The sequence below is a fragment of the Protopterus annectens genome, chromosome 1.part1 (assembly GCF_019279795.1).
Source record: "Protopterus annectens isolate FY-2018-M chromosome 1.part1, PAN1.0, whole genome shotgun sequence".
Lineage (NCBI taxonomy): Eukaryota > Metazoa > Chordata > Ceratodontiformes > Protopteridae > Protopterus > Protopterus annectens.
The window spans coordinates 1,432,697,689-1,432,719,821 of record NC_056726.1 but is presented as its reverse complement, the minus strand read 5'-3'; positions in this window follow the sequence as shown (position 1 = coordinate 1,432,719,821).

The following is a 22,133-nucleotide window of genomic DNA, read 5'->3' as shown; positions in this document are numbered from 1 at the left end:
GCATACGCACTTACACATGCGTATTGGGTTTCATCTCTGCTTCAACAGCATACTATTGCCTTAGTTATTATGACACTGGCGCTTCACTCCGGTTAACTTGTAATCGGTATTTAGCACGTTATACAGTGGACAAATGTCGCAATTTGCTCATGTATGGAGTACTGATGATAATTGTGATATGATACAGTGTCATTTGACCTGTTCCTCATCTGCACAGCCTATTATTCCTGCTACTGTATTTGTTTCTGTGCACATTCATATTATTTATGTCAATAAATGGAGTGCATGTGTTACAGAGAATGTACTTCAACATATTGATGTCTGCATGTGCGTATGCATATATACCTATTACGTACTAGCTGACCTACACGGGCTGCTCCATTGGAACTGGCGCAACCAACCCTGGCACTCCTGTATCCATATTCGCATAGCCATAGTTTCTGCCCCCCACCCGTGTTGAGTTTCCACGTGTAACAGCCATTATCCATCTGATATTGCAGCCATGACACACCTTTACACATTGCCCTCTCCAGAGCGTTTGGGGCCCTACACACATTTTGTACCACCTTGTGTATTCTCAGCATCTCCCGCCATTTATATTTTCACATACGTGCCTTTCCTGGTGATATGGATTACAGCCATTTGTGGGTTACAAGTGTAGGTTATCACAACATGAACTACATTCCATCTGTGTGTAATGTTGACATAGCAGTTGAACGATATTATGGCCACTGGTATAACCCTGCCTCTGGTGTGAATAGCGGTGCTCTACTCACTCTTGGGCAGCTTTATCTGACATACGCTGCAAGCACTATATAATACCTTAGTTGCTCTAGATTCCCTTCACATCCCTTGTGTATGCTTTATTCTTTTAGCATTCATTCTTACAGTATGTATGTATATATACATATATATATATTTCTTTATTTTATGTCTGTGGATATATATCTATACACACACACACACACACACACACACACACACACACACACACACACACACACACACACACACACACACACACATATAGACTATCTACCCGTCTTGCATGCTGCTGACCTGGCCGTAGCTCGTCCACTGTACTATTTCCTAGTCCTCTCCAGTTGCGACCACCTGCCTAGCGGACTACCCTCCATTGATGCTCCTCAAGCTAAAGTGGAATACCAGTTCCTTCATGGAACCCTATACAGCACCCTCCCTAAGGACTGCTGCATCTCGTCCACTGTACTATTTCCTAGTCCTCTCCAGTTGCGACCACCTGCCTAGCGGATTACCCTCCTTTGAAGCTCCTCAAGCTAAAGTGGAGTACCAGTTCCTTCATGGAACCCTATACAGCACCCTCCCTAAGGACTGCTGCATCTCATCCACTGTACTATTTCCTAGTCCTCTCCAGTTGCGACCACCTGCCTAGTGGACTACCCTCCTTTGAAGCTCCTCAAGCTAAAGTGGAATGCCAGTTCCTTCACGGAACCCTATACAGCACCCTCCCTAAGGACTGCTGCATGTATGTACTGTCTATTGCTCCTGTCTACTTAATGAATTTTATTGAGCCACTGGATGGTGGTTTATTGTCCTAGGATAGGGCTCTGCCTCGAGTCTGCCAGCAGCGTGCCACAGTCCTATCTTTCTTATTTTTCTCCTGCCCACCTTGTTAACCTGTGCCCGTTTTCCTAGTACCTTTCAAATCTAGGGTAGTAATTCCTATCCAAGGCCACTAGAAGGCAGTATAGGATTCTCTTCTTTCCCTATTTGGAATTCCCTTACATAGAGAAACAGCCTAAGCTAGGTTCTTGTAACTATTCCTTCGTAGTGTTATTTTTCCCTTCTGAGGCTTTCTCCTGACCCCTGCTCTCCCAAACCCTCTAAAATTAAGGAACTTTTTTCCTACCCAGTTCTCTTATCTTACTACTAGTTTACCCTACTTTACCCGATTAGCCCCTCCTGCCCTCCCCACTTTGACCCCGTATTTCTAGCAATTCGTTATCTCTCCAATACTTTAACTCTGTCTTCACCCTCTTAATTTCCCTTTAAGTCTCTCTGTTCTACCTTATTTACATCATACTACTTTCCTTCTCTAGGATAGCTTACCTGACCCTAAGAGTGATCCCAAATGAACTGACTGATTGTTTTCTTTTTTCTTTAGCTTCTGGCTCTCCTTCTCCTTTGCTCTACCCGCTCCATTCGCCCTGCGGGCTCACTCCACCCCCTACCCTACCCCCAATTCCCACCCACCCCCAGGGGTCCTAGACTTATAGCTCAATAGCCCCACCCCCCACTCCATCAACCTATAGCTATACCCCTTTAATTAAGGCATTTTGCAACTCCGCCCTCTTAGTAATACTCTTATCTGTTCTTCTTCTAAATAACTCCCTCCTTTAAATCAACTACTCGCCATTACTCCCCTTCATTATACCTATTTATTTACTGTCTCTCAATATACACTTTCTCTCACTATGTATAACCCACACATTTCTAAAAATAATATCATACTCTCCTCCTTCCTACTCCTAAACACTCTTCTCTTTGCTTACTCCCTTACCTTCTATGAAAACACAAACTTATTTGAATCTCAACTAGCACTAAAACAAATTACTTTATACTCTCTCCATATCTCAAAACCACACATCAATATAACTTCATCATCTTCATACCTCACGCCTCATTACCACAGAGTAACTCATATCAATTTTTTTTCTAAACAAGAAACCTTTTTCAATTTCTTCCAAACCTTCCAAATACCTGCATAGTCACCAGAAGCTATTATTCCTATATGGTGACATTCATCCCAATCCCGGCCCAAATAATCACCAGCCTGCCATCCCCATAGTAAATCAAGCTAATTCTACAATTCATACCCCCAATCAGAACTCTCTCCAAATAGCCCACCTAAATATTCGCAGCTAAACAATAAAACAACACAAATGAATGCCCTCCTTGTCCTATATTCCTTTGATATCCTTTGCCTAACTGAAACCTGGCTAAAAGCAGATACCAAGGATAATGACATACTACCTCCAGGATATAACATCATTAGACTTGACCGGCACACCAAATATCTATACTTTACAAAACTGAACTACTGGTTACCCTACTAGATACAAAACCACCCTTACAAAACAATAGTGAAATCTTAATCATCAAACTACAAATTAATATTAACAAAACCATTTATATCATTTGTTGTTATATCCACCCAGGTAACAATATTAATACCCTTGAAAACTTACTGCACTGGCTCTCAAACTCCTTCCCTCAGGAAACTATACTTCTAGGTGACTTTAATATTGATTGGAATTCCTGCATCTCCCAAAAACCCACTTCTCACATAAACCTCTATGGCTTTAATCAAACCATTACTGTCCCCACTCGAATTAACAAAACCAGCTCCAAACAAAGCATCCTTGACTGGATTCTAGTCAATAGCAGCTCTATGATTTATACTACAGGCACACTACCTGACAATATCAGTGACCATTTAATCACCTTTATCACCAGACAAAAAATCCCCATCTCCAATAATGCTCAAGTTAGAACTACCAGGAACAAAAGCAATTTCAACCAAACTAACTTCCAATTAGAACTCAAAGCATGTAATTGGTATCCCATAAAATACTTACCTCTAGACGATGCAGTCTCATACTTTAACAACAAATTCCTTCAAATCCTCAACCTCCATGCCCCTACTAGATTAATTAAAACCAAAGCAAAGCCTGATCCTTGGCTAACAAAAGAAACCAAACAAAAAATGTTGCATTGAAATAGAACCTGGGCCAAATGGCGTAGTACTAAAAACCCAGCTGACCACCAAACCTTTAAACAACTTAGGAATGCAACAAAGAAACTTATATTCCTTGATAAAAGAAATTATTATTGGAAATTCCAACATACCCAATGCCAAAACCCTCACAAATTCTGGACAAGTATCAATAAACTACTACATCCAGGTAACTCTAAAACACCCACTCCTTCTAACCTCACTCAGAGCACACCTAACCAAATCGCTGATACTTTCAACAAATTTTTCTCAGACACTGTCACCTCTCTTGCTTCAACTTTATCTCCACAGTCCACGTCAACACCTTATTGCCTCAACAAAAATCCCCCCTCTTTCAAACTGCAACCAGTTTCAACTGATCTTATCTTTACTCTTCTTACAAAACTCAAACCTTGTACCCCTCAGCTGACCTCCTCCCAGCTGAATACCTACAAATTGCTGCCAAAGTAATTGCCCTTCCTGTCTCCATCTTAGTTAATCGAACCATAACTGAAGGCTTTATTCCAAAAATCTGGAAAGTCTCTCATATCATTCCTCTTCACAAGGGCGGTAACTCTTTTGAGCTCCCTAACTTTCGTCCCATAGCCTTACTTTCTCCTTTAGCTAAAATCTTGGAAAGATGTATACATCGTCAACTACTTGACCATCTTCTCAAAAACAACCTACTAGCAGACTGCCAACATGGTTTTAGACCCTATCACAGCACTAATACAGCACTCTTGTCATTCACAGACCATATTAATAAAAATTGGAACAACAACCTGCTGTCCTCAGCACCATTCTTAGACCTCTCTAAGGCCTTTGATATGGTCAACCATTCCCTCTTACTAAACATCCTCAAATCATTTGCCTTGGACAGTCAAGCTATCCAGTGGTTTAAATCCTACTTAGAAAATAGACAACAAGCAGTTCTTTGGGGTAATCAGATATTATCTCTTCTTCCCATCACAACTGGAGTGCCACAAGGCTCAATACTGGGACCTCTCCTCGTTTCTATTTTTATTAACAAACTAAATATGTCCCTTCCTCAATCCATATGTATACAAGATGCCGATGACTCAACTCTGATATGTTCAGCATCCTCCCCAATTACACTCCAGACCACCACTCAACAAGTCTTTACAGCAGCTGAAAACTGGTTCTATCAGCATGGCCTCTTACTAAATCCCAAAAAGACTAAATTATTACTTTTTACACCATCACAGAAATCTTTGACCTTTACCTTCGATATAATGTCGAACAATGGCACAATAATATCCCCTGACTCAACTACCAAACTTTTAGGTGTCACAATACACCATAATCTCAACTTCGATGCCCATATTAACTTAACCATCAAGTCAGTCAATAGAAAACTTGGATCTCTCTGCAGGCTCAAACCCTTCCTAGCTACCTCAGCCAGAAGTACTTTAGCTCAAACACACCTGCTCTCTACCCTTCTTTATGCCTCACCTCTTTTTACAAACTTATCAAAATCTAATTTCAATAAACTAGCAGTATCTTATAATAATATTACAAGATTTGCCACAGGAGCCCCTTTTAGAACCCATCATTGCTCTAATCTTAAACAACTAGGCTGGCTGGAACTACAAAATCAAATATGACTACAACAACTTACCATCACCCACAAAATCTTCTATCAACCTTCTAATACCACAATACTTAGTACCCTTATTACTCCTTATAAAAATCTATCGTCCCTGCGCTCCACTACAAAGCTACTAGCAGCACCCTATAAATCCAGCAACAAAGCTGGAGTCTGTTCACCAACTGTATTGGACCTATCTGGAACAAGCTTCCAAGTGAACTCACCACTGTTACTTCTCTACCCACTTTCAAGAAGCAGCTAAAAACTCTGCTTAAGTCTCAATGGCTCTGTCCTTGTACAAACCCTGACTAAACTATTATTCCCTCTACCTTTTTTCACCCCCTCAAACCTTTTTCTAGGTTAGTATAGTATATGTGTTTGAACCTTCAAGAAGCAGCTAAAACCTGTGCTTAATTCTCATTAGCTCTGTCCTTTACGAACCCTGACTAAAACTTTCTATTTTCTCAACCTTTATATTCACCCTTAAATAAAAAAAAATATATATATATTCTTGCTTGCTTATTTTCAGTATTGTAAAGTATTTTTGCTAGTAATACTTATGAACCAGTTTTTTTCTCTGTAACACCTATTTTTGTATAATATTTCTTATTTGAATGTATAACAACACTTGATTTTACTAACCCATTTTTATTGTGGAGCTTTTCTCCCCGGGCCTCTACTGAAAATGGACATATATCCAGCTAGACTAGCCTGGTCAACAAATGTAAAATAAATAAAATAAATAAATGTGTGTGTGTGTGTGTGTGTGTGTGTGTGTGTGTGTGTGTGTGTGTGTGTGTGTGTGTGTGTGTGTGTGTGTATATATATATATATATATATATATATATACATATATATATGTATATAAGTTACATCTGTACATAACAACATACATTTGCTATGCTGGGAGCTGCTTACACCCATGCAGGCACACTCGCATATGCTTACTGTGAGTTATATATGTTTACTGCCACTTCTTTGTGCTTACGTGTGCCTTATTCATTATGACAGTACCACTTTGATTAAAGGAATCCGGTTAATGGCCCCATGCGAAACACACATTCATCTTTACATGTTTAAATGTTGGCTTTTCAGTACAGAGGCATTCATTACACAAGAAAATGATATGTGCTATAGTCGTACTTGAACAGGGAATGCCTTTACATTAGGCGGATGCTCATTTATATGTATAACCATGGTTCATAGCTACCCTAACATACGCCTCACCGCTTCACTTACACAGCAGGCATCCATTCTCCTGCTGGGAAAACTGAAATACTACACATGCGACATTCCCTATTCCCTACTGCTCTGGACCTGTGCTGCATGTTTACTCACTCCAAAGATATTCAGAACTTCAAAGCTTATAGTCCTGGCACATACGTGTGTTTGATTGTCAGGGTGTTCATGTGGTGATCCGGGTTTAGGCTTGTCCGACTGTAGACCGGAACTGCCCTGTACCCGTTCAAATGTCAGACTTAGTGCATGGACAGAGTTGGTCCCAGTTTACAGACGCAGGGGTTTGGACACCTCTGACCAGATTATTCTGTTGGCACTACATAATATAGGGTGGGGGGTGGTTCCACTGGTGCTTCCCTTCACATTCGTTACGAATGCTTTATTGTGACCATGTTCATTCATTCATTTATATATATATATATATATATATATATATATATATATATATATATATATCTGTCTGTACATACACCTACATACCTATCTACATTTCCCATACAGTTGAATGTACACCGCGCATCCCCGCTGCCTTTACCTCTCTATATCCGAAGGATATTATTCTGGCCATCACTTATGACTTCACTACAGGTATTCAATAGTACTGTCAAAACATGTGACAGTTGGTTGGTGTACATATGTGTACGGACCTCTCAAACACTCAGGGACTAATTTCAACAGTGACAGGGACAAGGCAAGGGCAAATCAGGGACAATCACGGACACTTCTACAATATTAGTACTATTGACTTGAAACGTGTTGACAGATTCAGAGCATATGTATTAATACTTATTTTCTGAAGTTAAAAGCATCTATTACTCTTAATTATTGTCATTATTCATTCAAGTGTCATTCAACACCTTTCCTCCAAAGGTTACTGGTTTTATGAGTGATTAAGAGGCTGGCCAGTTATTGTGCGAATGCTCTGACCATTGGTAGGGTTGCCACATTTTCATATGTCCAAGATGGGATATATTCTGGACACACCAGATTGTTTAGGACAACACATATCCACGGTCAGTACAGGGTTTAGAGCATTAACTATTTTCCTAGATGAGAGCTTATTCCTGTAGCACTTTAGTTGCTTATTCTGTTTCTTGTACGATTTACGTATTTTACATCCAGAAATACCTGTTTTAGGCAACTATTACATGAAATATGGTACATAGTTACTTCCTACAATCACAGGACATTTGCCATTGTATCATTCTTGGTCAGGACACACCTACCCATACAGGGACTGTCCCTCACAAAGTGGGACAGGAGGTATCCTGCTTACGTCAGCACCTTAATCACCCTATATCCAAGTGCCACTATGCGCATGTGTACAGTATATTTTCTCGATAATTCATGTGGGGAGACGAGCATCACGGGCAGGTGTTTGATCCCGGGTAGTAGGTTATGCATGACCGTCAGGAGGCTGAGGAGTCTCATGAACCACTACTGCACATACAACTTATGTCCAGATGTCTACAGGACTGGACATCATGTCGTGATACCAAGTCTGATGTTTACACAGGATACTTATCCCATGAGGGATATCCAAAAATTGAACAAGCAAACGACTTTCGATTTTTTTGGACTTACGAAAATGTGATGAGTTTTACATGCAAGGGATACATAGTTTGCAATCCTGACACTGCCTAGGGTGACACTGCCTACTAGATATGAGTAGTGGTCACTATGTGCAGATATAACTAACAAAATATACCCAATGGATATAAGACTTGTAAAATAAACAGAACCATGACCAACCAAGTATTTCCGAAGTGTTTTTAGTGATCCACACACTGTGAGTGGATCATTAAAACCGCTTTGGAAATACTTGGTTGGTCATGGTTCTGTTTATTTTACTATGTGCAGACATGGCTGTGAAAAGCTAGTAGCCCAAGTATGGCTGGATTTGGTGGACGTTCAGGAATGGGGGCGGGTTGTGTGCTGTAGAGGGGATGATTGTATTCAATTATGCATCTAGGTGTGTTGCAGTTTGATGGCTCAGTTCCATCCAGACCATTATGTGGGTATGTGCCGGTAACGTTTCTGTATATGTGTATCGCACATTTTAATATTCATATATTTGTGTGATTGTGTTCTACAGTATGGCCTGTGAGGTTGTATTGCAGATGTGTATGTTTGTTCTTTGTGTTTTTTTCTGATTCACCCACTGCTCCCTCATACACCTCCAGTTCACCCATTGTGCATCCAACACAGTCTCACCTTTGCAGATTATTACATTACCCACCCCCCCACACCCATATTCCACATACTCCATCCATCCCTTCTTTGGTTGATGGCCCATGGCACGGTCAAGGGAACACATTGCATACACTACATATCTCTGGTACCTGTATGGTTGTGAGGACTACCCTAGCATTTTTCACCTTCCACATGCTGTACATCACGCACATAGGTACATACAAATACTTATCTTTCGTGACATGGTAGGTACACCCGGGTAATACCCGTTCATCTTTAACACATCCTGACAAGAACAGCTTGGACCACAAATGGGCAGATTTTGGCCGAATGCTCTGACCATTGGTAGGGTTGCCACCTTTTCACATGGCCAGGATGGGATATATTCTGGACACAAATCAAATTCTACAGGACAACACATACCCACGGTCAGTACAACAGATAGTACTTTTGTTTTATGCCTACACGTTAGCTTATTGTTGTAGCAGTTTATATGCTCCTTCTGTTTTGTTTACTTGCTTATTCTATTTCTTGTAACATGTGGTATGTTACATACAGAAATAACTATTGTATGTGACTATTATATGCGATGTGGGACATAATTATGTCATACAGTCGCAGGATATTTTACATTTATAATGGTTTTGGTATGGACACAACTGCCCAGATGTGTACTGTCTCTCACAATGTGGGACAGGTGGTAACCCTGACCACTGGGCTAGACTTAGCTATTGGTGGCCCACTAACACAATGCGTTTCACTTCCACTTGGTATAACTATCAACACTGCATTAGAATACGGGCACATGGTTTTAAATGTCATTTGTTCGAGGGATGGAGACTCGATATTGGCTAATGTGCATTTGTGTTTGCTTTTTAATTTTGTGTTCGCAAGAACTGTCTTGCATGCTTTGCATACGTTTCAGTATCCACGGATACTGACAGGTGTGATTACTATTGCAGGCAGACTGTAATTTTCAGCATTTTAGGTTGCACATCAACAGCCGACATTCCCATGCCTCCATGCGGCACTTCGACACACCCCATGCACCCGTACTCATTTCCTATGCACATGGATGTGGCGGCAGCGGGTCTTCATTAATATGCATATGGCGCTACTGCGCCATCTGCATGCCGCACAGTCAGTGCAAGCCTAACACCGGCCTTGCACCGAGCTTCATGAATCCCGGGGTAAATCTTACATACATTACCTGTCTATACACTTACCTTAACCCGCACCCTACCCTAAGGTCCATAACTATTGCACACTTACCTTACGGAGCTATATCGCAGATGGGCCAACCAAAACATTTTGACATTTGGATTTCGCTGTTTTGGACATTCAGTGTTTACGTCATTTGCGCAATATGTGTCGATCATTTCGTATTAGCGAAAATGTCATTTTGATCGTCTGATAGGGACCCAATATATACATATATCTATCTATCTAGCTATATATATATATATATATATATATATATATATATATATATATATATGTATGTATATATATATATGTATATATATATATATATATATATATATATATATATATATATATATATATATATATATATATATATATATATATATATATATATATATATGTAAAAGGAAACACACAAAACCCAGTCCACATATTTTATGTAGAAAAACCCAAACTGGAAGGAGTGCAGCCACTTAAGTCAATATATATTTCCATGTTGCAAGGAATTCAGCAGTTCACTATTTCGAAGGCATAAAACAGGTTTATTGATAAAAAAGTGAGCGCTTTCACGGAAAGCACATCCGCTTCTTCAGACATATTCAAACCAATACTACAACTCTATTTAAATATCCTGTTTAACTAATTAACTAATTAAGTCAAACAATTGATTAAACAGTTGTCATTCACTTTTCTAAGCAACAATTGCTAAATTGAACAGCAAACTTTCAAGCTGCAGTTATAAAAAACTACTCTATTAAAATACTTAAAAACACATGTAATGTAACAAAAAACAATGCCACATATACAACTAATCTAATTAAAATACATATAAAAAATATATAATAATTATCTCAATGTTCTAGCTCTAAGATGAGGCTTAAGAGAAACATTATCACTGAGGCCTCTGCCTCTATGCGCAGCAAGCCTTAATATCCATTTAACCTCTGCTTGTTCAGTTAAATTAACTATGTCACCCAACCGAACATTCTCCTTTTGGACATGTAGCACTTGAAACTGAAACATATGTTCATCACCTTTCTGTAAAGTATGTCTAGCCAGCGCACTATAATCCTGTTTCCTGGCATAACAATATATATGGTCCCTTATACGCTCTCTAAGAGTCCTGTTGGTTTTACCAACATAGAAACTAAAACAGACTAGGCAATGTGCCACGTAAACCATGTTTTTAGAATTACAAGTGCTATCATTACGTAACTCCCATAGATGGCCTGTGTCAGGATGTTTAAAGAAACGTGACTCATCTATGGAACTACATTGTAAGCACTTGCCACACATCTTAGTTCCCCCAGAAACTCCAAAAACTGCAGAATCAGCAGTAATTCTCAAATCATTATAACAAAGTTCTTGTTTAAGAGTTTTCCTGTTTCTAATAGTAATTATTGTAATAGAGTATTTTTTATAACTGCAGCTTGAAAGTTTGCTGTTCAATTTAGCAATTGTTGCTTAGAAAAGTGAATGACAACTGTTTAATCAATTGTTTGACTTAATTAGTTAATTAGTTAAACAGGATATTTAAATAGAGTTGCTAGTATTGGTTTGAATATGTCTGAAGAAGCGGATGTGCTGTCCGCGAAAGCGCTCACTTTTTTTATCAATAAACCTGTTTTATGCCTTTGAAATAGTGAACTGGTGAATTCCTTGCAACGTGGAAATATATATTGACTTAAGTGGCTGCACTCCTTCCAGTTTGGGTTTTTCTAAATATATATATATATATATATATATATATATATATATATATATATATATATATACACACACACACACACACACACACACACACACACACACACATACAGTACATCTCTATCTCTATATATCTAGATAACACACACACATATATCCCTGTTATAGTTTTTCTCCTGGCCACAGTACAGGCAACACAGGTCTGAGGACCTTAACAGATACCCTGCAACTCTAACTATCTGTCTGGAAGCCACCATTTTAAGCTTAAAATAATACCACTGAAGCCTAGTGGATTTTTCCCTGTGGTTTTCTCCTGGCCACAGTACAGGCAACACAGGTTTGAGGACCTTAACAGATACCCTGCAACTCTAACTATCTGTCCGGACGCCACCAATTTAAGCTTAAAATAATACCACTGAAGTATGTGTCCCTGTAAATAACTACTACATAAACTAATATTTTAATTGATGCTAGACTTTATAAGAACAACAAGAATTTACAGTGTTTGTTTTGCTAGTCACCACGAAAAGCAGATGCCAGCAGCTCCGATCTTTTCTGTTTGGTTACCCACTATCCTCATACTGTTTGTGTATATTCTCCTGTTCTGAACTTTACCCTTCCCTGAATTCATTTCTAGCCTCACTCATAGTTGCCTTTCCTAGTGCACCTGCCCTATTTTACTGTCTTCAGACTCTTAGATATTAATGCTTTTTATGTTTTGCCCTGCTTTTAGCTGCAATACTACTCTCTCCCCCTCCAAAGCCCCTCTCTATTGTAGCTTATTTAAACATACAGCACTGGATTTGCTTCAAGTAAATCTACTTGTGTAGCTTGAGGCCAGTGTCCTTTTATAAGCTTACTTCTGCTCATATTGTATTTCTTTTATTTTATTTGTGGTGACTATACCTTTAAAAAGTTTATATCCTTGTCTCTCAAGCTAGTTTTTCACTATCTTTTTCTGATTGTTTCTATGACTTCATCTTGAACAGGGTGTTAGCCCCACTCCATTCGCCCTCGCTACGCTTGGGCTCACTTCACTCCCCTACCCTACCCCCATTCTCACCCACCCCATTACAATTACCTTTATACCTAACTATCCCTCCCCTTTCTGTCCCACTAGCCACTACAATTCCACTTCCTGCCTATTGCCACAACCACCTTACTAATCTGTCAATCTTGTCAACACCACTTCCTCTATAACACTGTCTCTCTACCTACTCTATCTGACCATATTTTATTCCAACATGTATTATTTTCTAATACTTTCAACATTACTCCTTATTCTCTCTATCTCCACCTCTTACCACTCCAGTCTATCTGACCCACTCCTATGTTCACCAACTTCTCAGTCATACAACATATATCCAACTACTTCATCTTTTACTATCTTCCCTAATCTCCTTACTACCTCTACCTCAAGTCTATATAAACTAGCCATAATACAGGTTTTTAAACCTTCCCAGAAAGCTAAGTCAAAACTATACAACTCCATCTAGTATCTACTACACACTCTCGCCTCACTAAAAACCTACTTTGTTCTGGAGATATCCATCCCAACCCTGCCCCCTCTTCTCTCCCCAAAACTACCTTTACATTGCCCCCATCTTACTCCTCTAACAGTCACCAATCATCTCTATCCAAATACTTAACTATTTACTCACTGAATATTCAGAGTCTAGCAAATAAAGTCACTGAGCTGCACTCATGGAGAGCTCTCAATACCCCTCACATCCTCTCCCAATCTGAAACCTGGCTCAAGCCACAAATCTCAAATAGTGAAATACTCCCACCAGGTTAAAATATCTTCCGATCTGATAGACCTGTAAAAAGGTGGTGCCATGACCATCCTCTACTCAAACATTCTTAATCTCTCACCATACCCTTCCCCAATTCCTGACTTCCTCCCAGCTGAAATCATCATCCTTAACTACCATCTGAATCCCCACAAAAAACTTGCCATTGCCTCTATCTACATTCTTCCTGGTAACAATCTGCCCATTCTTGAAAACATCCTATCCTGGTTCTCCCACAACATACCATATGAGACACTTATCCTTGGTGATGTCAACATTGATTGGTCCAAACTCACAACTGACTCCCCCCAAATCAGTATCCACCTACATGGCTTCCACCAACTTATAACATCTCCCAGTCGCTTCCATAAAAATTCCACTTCCAGCTCCATCATAGACTGGAACCTTACCAATTCCCCCCACCAATACCACAATCCCACTGTCTTACCTGACTCCCTCAGTGATCATCTCCCTACCACCATCTTAAGACACTACTCCCATATTCCTAAACCCCACCTTATCAAAGTCTGCCGAAAACTATCGACTTTCAATTCCTCCCAATTTAACTCCATTCTCCACAACATAGATTGGTCCATCCTAAAACACCTCCCCCTAAATGATGCTGTAAGCACTTTCAATAGCATCTTCATGAATACTCTAAACTCCTTAGCTCCCTCTAGGAAGATCAGAGTAAAATCAAACCATGCTCCCTTGCTCTCCAAAGTGACTAGGTCCCTTATGAAACAAAGAGATCATGCTTGGAAAACCTGGACTAAAATTAAACAACCACCTTTTCTTCAAAAATACAGGCAACTGAGGAACCTTGCAAAAAAAACATACAATTATTAAAAAGTTATACTATAGCTCTGCTCAGCTTAACAAGAAATCCAATCCTTGAAAATTTTGGTCAACTCTCAACAATATCCTCTATCCTGGAAAGCCCTCTAATCCCTCCCCATACCCTTACTCTTCCTTTCAGGAAACAGCTACCCTCATGAATAAACACATTATCTATTCCATCCAAAATCTGGTAACATCTAAGCCAAACTCTACTTCAACACCCACCTCTCCAAGTCTCACTAACACAACTTTGTTTTCTTTTGAGCCAGTTCCCATTACTTACATCAAATATCTACTACTCAAGCTAAATCCTTGCTCTCCTTCCACTGACAATCTATCTCCTACATTCCTCAAACTTGCTGCTGACTTAATTGCCTATCCTGTATCTATACTAATTAATTGATCTGTTCTGGAATCAACTGTCCCCACCCTTTGGAAATCTTTCTTCACTATCCCTCTTCATAAAGGTGGAAACTCCACTGACCCATCAAACTACCAACCCATTGCCATTCTGTCCCCCCTCTCCAAGATATTAGAAAAATGTATTCACTCACAGCTTCTCAATCACCTCTTCACACATCACTTACTTACCCCTACCCAACATGGATTTCGTCCTCACCACAGCAACACCACTGCCCTCCTCTCCTTCACTCATATCATTGCAGAGGCCCTAGACAATAATAAACTCAGTTCCTGTCTCTTCCTAGATCTCTCCAAAGCCTTTGATACTGTCCTCTTTACTAGCCAAACTCGCAAATCTCCACCTGTCCCCCTCTGTACTTGCCTGGTTTAATAGTTACCTATCTGGCAGGGAACAATCTGTCAAATGGCTCTCATCCTCCTCACCTTTCCTTCCCATCTCCACTGGTGTTCCCCAAGGCTCCATCATGGGACCCCTTTTGTTTAACATCTTCACCAATGATCTTTACACCTCATGCAAAGAATCGTCCCTTATTCAATTTGCCGACGACTCCACACTTATATCCATCTCAAATAACATTCCTGAACTACATTCCCTGACCCAGCAGGCCCTACTATCCACTGAACAATGGCTCTCTCACAACCTATTGATCCTAAATCCCAAAAAGACCAAACTTCTACTTTTCCTTCCCCGTTCTCTTTCTCATCACAAAACCTCCTTTTTTATTACATCTTCTAACAATACAAACATCCAACCTAACACCTACACAAAACTTCTAGGGGTCATTATCGATGACAAACTCAAGTTCAACCTACACATACTCCAATGTATAAAAAAAAAAAAAACAGAAACTAGGTCTGCTATATCAGAACAAAAATTCCTAACCCGTTAATCTAGACTTACCCTTGGCCAGGCACTCCTCCTCCGCTCCCTCTTATACGCCGCCCCAGTTCTTACCAATATCCAGGCCTCCACTCTAAACAAACTGCAACAGACTTACCATAAAATAGCCAGATTCATTACTAACTCCCCATACAACTCACGCCACTGCATTTCTTTAAACTCTCTTCAATTGCTTGAACTTCCCCAGTTTCTGCTATCTTATTAATTTCATATGCTACACTCTCTTCTTTATAAACCCTCCTTCTGTCCATCTCTATCTTCCTTAGTCTCCATCTACATCCCAACCCGGACCCTCCTTACTTCTAACCAACAATTACTTGATATCTACCACCCAAAAAGGTCAGTAGGCAAACTACTCTACAAACACTCCCTTGCCCATGCTTGGAACAAACTTCCCCTTGACTTATGATCAATCTCCCACACCTCACACTTTAAAAATGAACTAAAAGCCTATTTTCTCAATTCCGGTACCTGCCTTTGCCATGACCCTACCTAGTCTTCCTTCCCTTTATGTACCCCCAAAAGGACCATACTTAGTACCTCATTACACCTCTATCTCTCTCTAATGTGTCTACTATGCATTTTCACAATTTTATACAAATAAAAAATGTTTATTATTGACCCATTGAACTATATCAATGTAACATTGTTACTTAGCTTCTTTTTAATGCAACTTTAACTTTATGCATGTAACCCAACATATGTGAACCATTTTGCTATAACTGCTATTATATCAATATTGTTTAAAATTGTACTTGTTTTAAAATGTATTACTGGAGCTTTTCTCCTTGGGTCTCCACTGAAAATGGGCCACAAGCCTAGTTGGATAAACCCAGTTAACAAATGTCAATAAATAAATAAATAAATATAAATAAATTATATACATACGTAAATATATCTATGCATATATATTTGTGTGTATGTCTGTATTACCCTAAATCCAAGATTATGATGAGTAAAACTGCACTATGACACATATCTAATGTTGATCAAAGGACCAAAAGTATGGGCTCAAAAGCAGATAATGCACTTACAGCCTCCCTGCGCCTGCTGGATGTCACCACACATATATCAGCAAGTGAATAAGTTGAGTAATGTATAATGTTGTGTACTCATGCATTGACAGAACAAATTGTTTTTGGCCACAGGCTTGTCCATCCAAATGCAAACAGACACACATATGGCCAAAATGGCTACTGTTGCCACATAGGATACAAAACAGCTATCGGATTGCTAGGCTACTAGATGCAAATGACAGTTAAGAAGCGATGTCACTCTGTAGGCCTCACACGATGTTCAACACAGGCCTTGTTTATGTCCTCTACAAGTAGTTTACCTTCAGTCATTTTTTAAGCAGACTTGAGCCGTGGTGCATGTGTTAAGTAATGTGATCTAAAGTGTCTATGACTAGATAGGTAGGAATTCTAATCTCACCTTGGTCAATTGGTGTGTCTGTGAGTGTATGCACATCTCCCTACAAAACACATGTAAATTTCTCAGTGTCTTCTAAACTGCAATGGTTCTGTACTTTTTGACCCTTGCAGTTGATGCAGGCCTTCAAACTCCAGTCTTCCACAAGGTCTGGTGATGTCTTCTACCATAAGACTACCTACATCCATCTTAATGCTAAATTTAAGCCATGGTGCATGTGTAAAGTACAGTGATCTGCAGTGTGTAAGAGTAGATAGATAAGGATTCTAATCTCACTCTAACCCACGTGGGGTGTAGGTGCATCTTCCTGCAAAACAAGTGTGAATCACCCATTGACTTCTAAACTGCAAAGGTTCTGCATTTTATGGCCCTTGCAGTTGATGCAGGCCTCCAAACTCTTGACCTACACAAGGCCTGCTGATGTCATCTACTATAAGATTACCTGCAGCCATCTTAATGTCAGATTTAAGCCACAGTGCAGAATAAACATAAGACATTCTTTATCTATATCCGTAACATAAAAGTTAGGACCCAGGCATGTGCTGAACTAGCTGTGGATGACATCACACACATACACACTGATTCTGGGAAAATAGCTAACCTATTAGCTAACAGGTTGGGTGAAAATTTGACCCACTGTTCCCTCCAAACATTCCATAAAGCAGTCCGTCTACATCTCCCCCACCTTGCATTTCCAAAGAGAAAGTCATTAATGCTCTCTCCAAGGCCAAAAACACAGCACCTGTGGGACCAGATGATATCCAAAGTTGTGATTTAAGTGGTTAGCAACTCCATTAGGTACTCTCTTTAACTGCAGCCTGAATACTGGTTTTGTCCCTGCTAAATGGAAAACAGCAACTATCATCTCCCTTCATAAATGAGGTACAGCAAAAGACCCTGTAAATTACAGACCCATACGCTTAACAAGCCTTATCTGTATGCCCATGGAATAAATCAGCATGGACCTTATAAATAAAGATATAGGTGATCTCCAAACCCTTGATCTGATACTGTTTAGTTTTGTCAAAGGCAGGTAATGCCCATTAAACCTGGTGGACTTCTTTGAAATTCTGGACTCCACCCAGTTTGGGTTTGTAAAAAGCAGATCATGTCTCCTAAACCTGATAGACTTCTTTGAAGCAGTCACCAAAGCTGTAGATGAGGGTAAGGTGGTTCACATAGTCTATCTAGATCTCGCCAAGGCTTTCAACACCATCCTCCACTCTGGAATTATAGATAAACTCACTAAACTAGATATAAATCCCTATGTCACAAGATGGGTTGCCAACTTGCTCTCGGACAGAACACACAATGTGAAAGTTGCAGACTCCAAATCTGACTTCAGACCAATGACAAGTGGAGCACCACAGGGTTCAGTCCTGGGTCTTCTCCTATTTAGTATCTACTTCTCTGAAGTACAGGCTAACACAGAAGGTCTTTGGCAAATGAATTTCACAGATGACATCAAACCAAGAGCCATAATTGAAACTCCTAATGATGTGGACATCCTACAAGAGAGCCTCACTGAGACAGATGCCTGGTGTCAAAGCCATGGCTTCAAGCTCAATGCCAAAAAGTGCATTGTCAGCCTTTTTGCTAAAAACTTTGTACCCATGAACTACCACAAAGGCAGTAGTTTACTTAACACTGAAAGTGTGATAAGAGACCTTGGGACACAGGTGGACAGTAGTCTCTCCTTTGATAATCACATTGCCACGGTAGTCAGGAAATCCTTCTACGTGGCACACCTCATCACAAAAGGTTTCTCATTCAGGAAAAAAGAGGTAATTGCTCCCCTACTCATCACTCATTAGACCCATTATAGAGTAGAGTACAATGCCCCTTTTGGTATGTACCTCACAAGACATCTACAAAAACTGGAAAGGCCTCAGAAATACCTCACAAAAAGGACTACCATCCTCAAACAGATGCCCTACTCAGACCGTATCAAAAAACTCCAGCTTTAGTTCATCGCATATCGCCCACTCAGAGGCGATCTCTGCCTAACATACAAAGCTATGTCAAACCCAGAACTGTTGGACATGCTCCACTTAAAGAAATCCCAATCACTCCAAGCTACATGCTCTAGGGACCTAAACCTTGTCACCACAATAAACAGAACATGCTGGAGGGATAGATTCATGTCCCAGAGACTTCCTATACTCTGGAACAAACTACCTATCATATCAAACAAAGATCCTCATTAGCACTCTTCAAGAAAAATCTTAATGATTGGATGGTTAATAGGAAATTCACCCCGGGGATCACTTCTGTGGCTCTGCTAGACAGAGGCACAGGAAAATAATGTTCTTGGGTGGCGAAAGCCAGGGTACCTTTTTGGCTGGGCTTATATAGGCCCTAGGGCCAATAGCCTAGTACCTACCTATGAACCTACCTATGAACTTATGAAAACATAACCAGAGCCATAGATAAAGGCAAATCTGTGCATGCTGCCTACGCTGACTTAGCCAAGGCCTTCAATACAATCCCACATTCAGGCATGATTGATAAACTCTCCCAGTTTAATATCAACCCTTATGTCATCAGGTGGGTTGCTAACTGGCTCACTGACAGATAACACTCAGTCAAAGTTGGGAACTTTTTCTCAACCAGCAGACTTGTCATCAGTGGAGTTCCACAGGGGCAGTGCTTGCCCCTTATTGTTTGGAATATACTTCTCCAAAGATCAGGCCAAAACAGAGGTGCTGTAGCTGACATAAGTTTGCTGATGACTGTACAAATTAGGTGTAGTCATTGAATTCCCAAATGATGTCAACATACTTCAAGATGGACTTACACAAACTAGTGATTGGTGCCAAAGCCATATTGCTAAAAATGCATTATCATCCCATTCAGTAAACATCTGCCATATAAATAATAATAACCTAAGTAACAACTCAGTAGTGAGAGCCTTGGGAATGCAAATTGACTGTAGCCTAAACTTTGAACACCATGTGCCTGCTGTGGTAAGGAAGGCATTCTATGTCACACATGTCACTAGCAAAGGCATTGCCTCAAGAGCGAAAGAGATCATAACACCCCTGTACTTGACCCTCATAAGGTCAATAATCGAGTACAGTGCTCTCTTTGGTATGTACCTTACCAAGCACCTACAGCAACTTGAGGGATGTCAGAGATTTCTAACCAAGAAAATTCAGGGTCTCCAGAACATGTAATACATTGACAGACTGAAGTCACTGTCATTGTACTCAGTACTGTACAGACTACTTAGAATAGACTTGTGCCTGGCCTACAGATCAATCTTGGGTCCAAACCTAATGGAAATGCTGCACATCCACAAGTCAAATGGGAAAGGGGTCACCAGTTCTAGTCACCTAACCTGGCCTGCAACATAAACAGGATCTGCTGTTGAGACAGATATGTCTCTCAGAGGTTGCCAATCCTCTGGAATAGGCTCCCATTTCACATCAAACAAAGCCCCTCTATGACCCTTTTTAAGCATAGCCTGAATGACTGGATGGGAAACCATCAATTCTTGCCTGCAATCATTGCTGTTTATTTATTTATTTATTTATTTGCAGTCTGTTAACTGGAAAAGTACATTGAGCTAAGATGACCTTTATTTATTTATTTATTTATTTATTTATTTGCAGTCTGTTAACTGGGAAAGTCCATTGGGCTGAGATGACCCCTTTTTAAATGGAGGCCCGGGGAGAAAAGCTACATGCATACTAAACAAAAATCAACAGGAATTAATACATAATTAATACAAAATATTACAGAAGTAAAAACCAACAAGAAGTTAATACAAAATATTACACAACTTAAAAACTGATAAAAAACATATTGATGTAGTTATAGTAGTTGCAAAAGGATTTGTGTAGTATGTTGTAATAATAGATTTTGAACCAACATCAGATGATAAGCATTCTGTTTAATGTGGGATGCAAGTGATTACTGTTTCGAGTTTAGGTAAGATGCTTTATATTGAGTTTGTCTAGTATTATATTGGGTATATTCAAATGATATAGTTATATTAGTGTTAAACATATACTTGAGAAGTATTTATTTAGGATGTTTTAAGAGTTCATATGTACTATATATAGTTTTCAGTAATTTTTTATGGTATATCTTTAAATTTTATTCATTGCCATTAATTATGTATGTAAATTAATTGTGATTGAATAGTACTTAAACAGGTGTATGGATGGTGAAGTTGTTTCTGAGGAAGTTCACAGAAGATTAAAGTGAATGAAAGCACTAAAAACAACTTGTGGAGTCTCATAATTTGCTGCTGGGTTTAAGCTGACATCGTTTTTCCAGAGTTACTTGGTTGCAGTGTCTTTCTGTTCAAATAAATAGAAAGTAGTAGAATGTCACCTGTTAGTATTTAAAAATGTGCATTGTTTGTACTGAACAAATGAGACATTAGCAGAGTAATAGTGACATATAGGGTATATATATCAATAAAAGCGTCAGTACCTGTCAATAAAACTCACAACCACAGACTGTTATGTTTACTTTGGTATGTGGTGGTATAAAGCTAAATGTGTGCAGGTTCTGCACAGCAACTATAGCTCTGAAAGTGTTAAGTAATTGAGGCTCATCTGACAAAGATTGTGGAGTTGTAAAATAGAAGATTAACTATACGAAATGTTCCATGCACCAAGATCTGGTACCATGAATAGTAATGTTGTGTTAATCAGTATTTCCCAGAATGTACTATGTCAAAGTATGAATACACAGTATAAGAACTATCTGCCATGCATGAATGCCAGAATTACAAGGTCAGATTGTACAGCCAATAGAGTGTTAGGCAGAATCCCGGGAGTGGTAGTAAGCTGTATGCATAATTTCACCAAGGCATATGTGGATATGTGTAGAAACAGTTAGGTAATGTTAATATAAATTTCCTACACAGGTCTGCTAGGTAAGAAAAGGCATATATTTGATGTAAGAAGGCTGTATTTATACATTGTGTACAATACCCACTCTCCAACCCCAAGGCTGCAAATAACAGCAATATAAGTTCATACACCAAGTAGTCTCCTCCAATAAATGTCCCTTAAGTGTCAC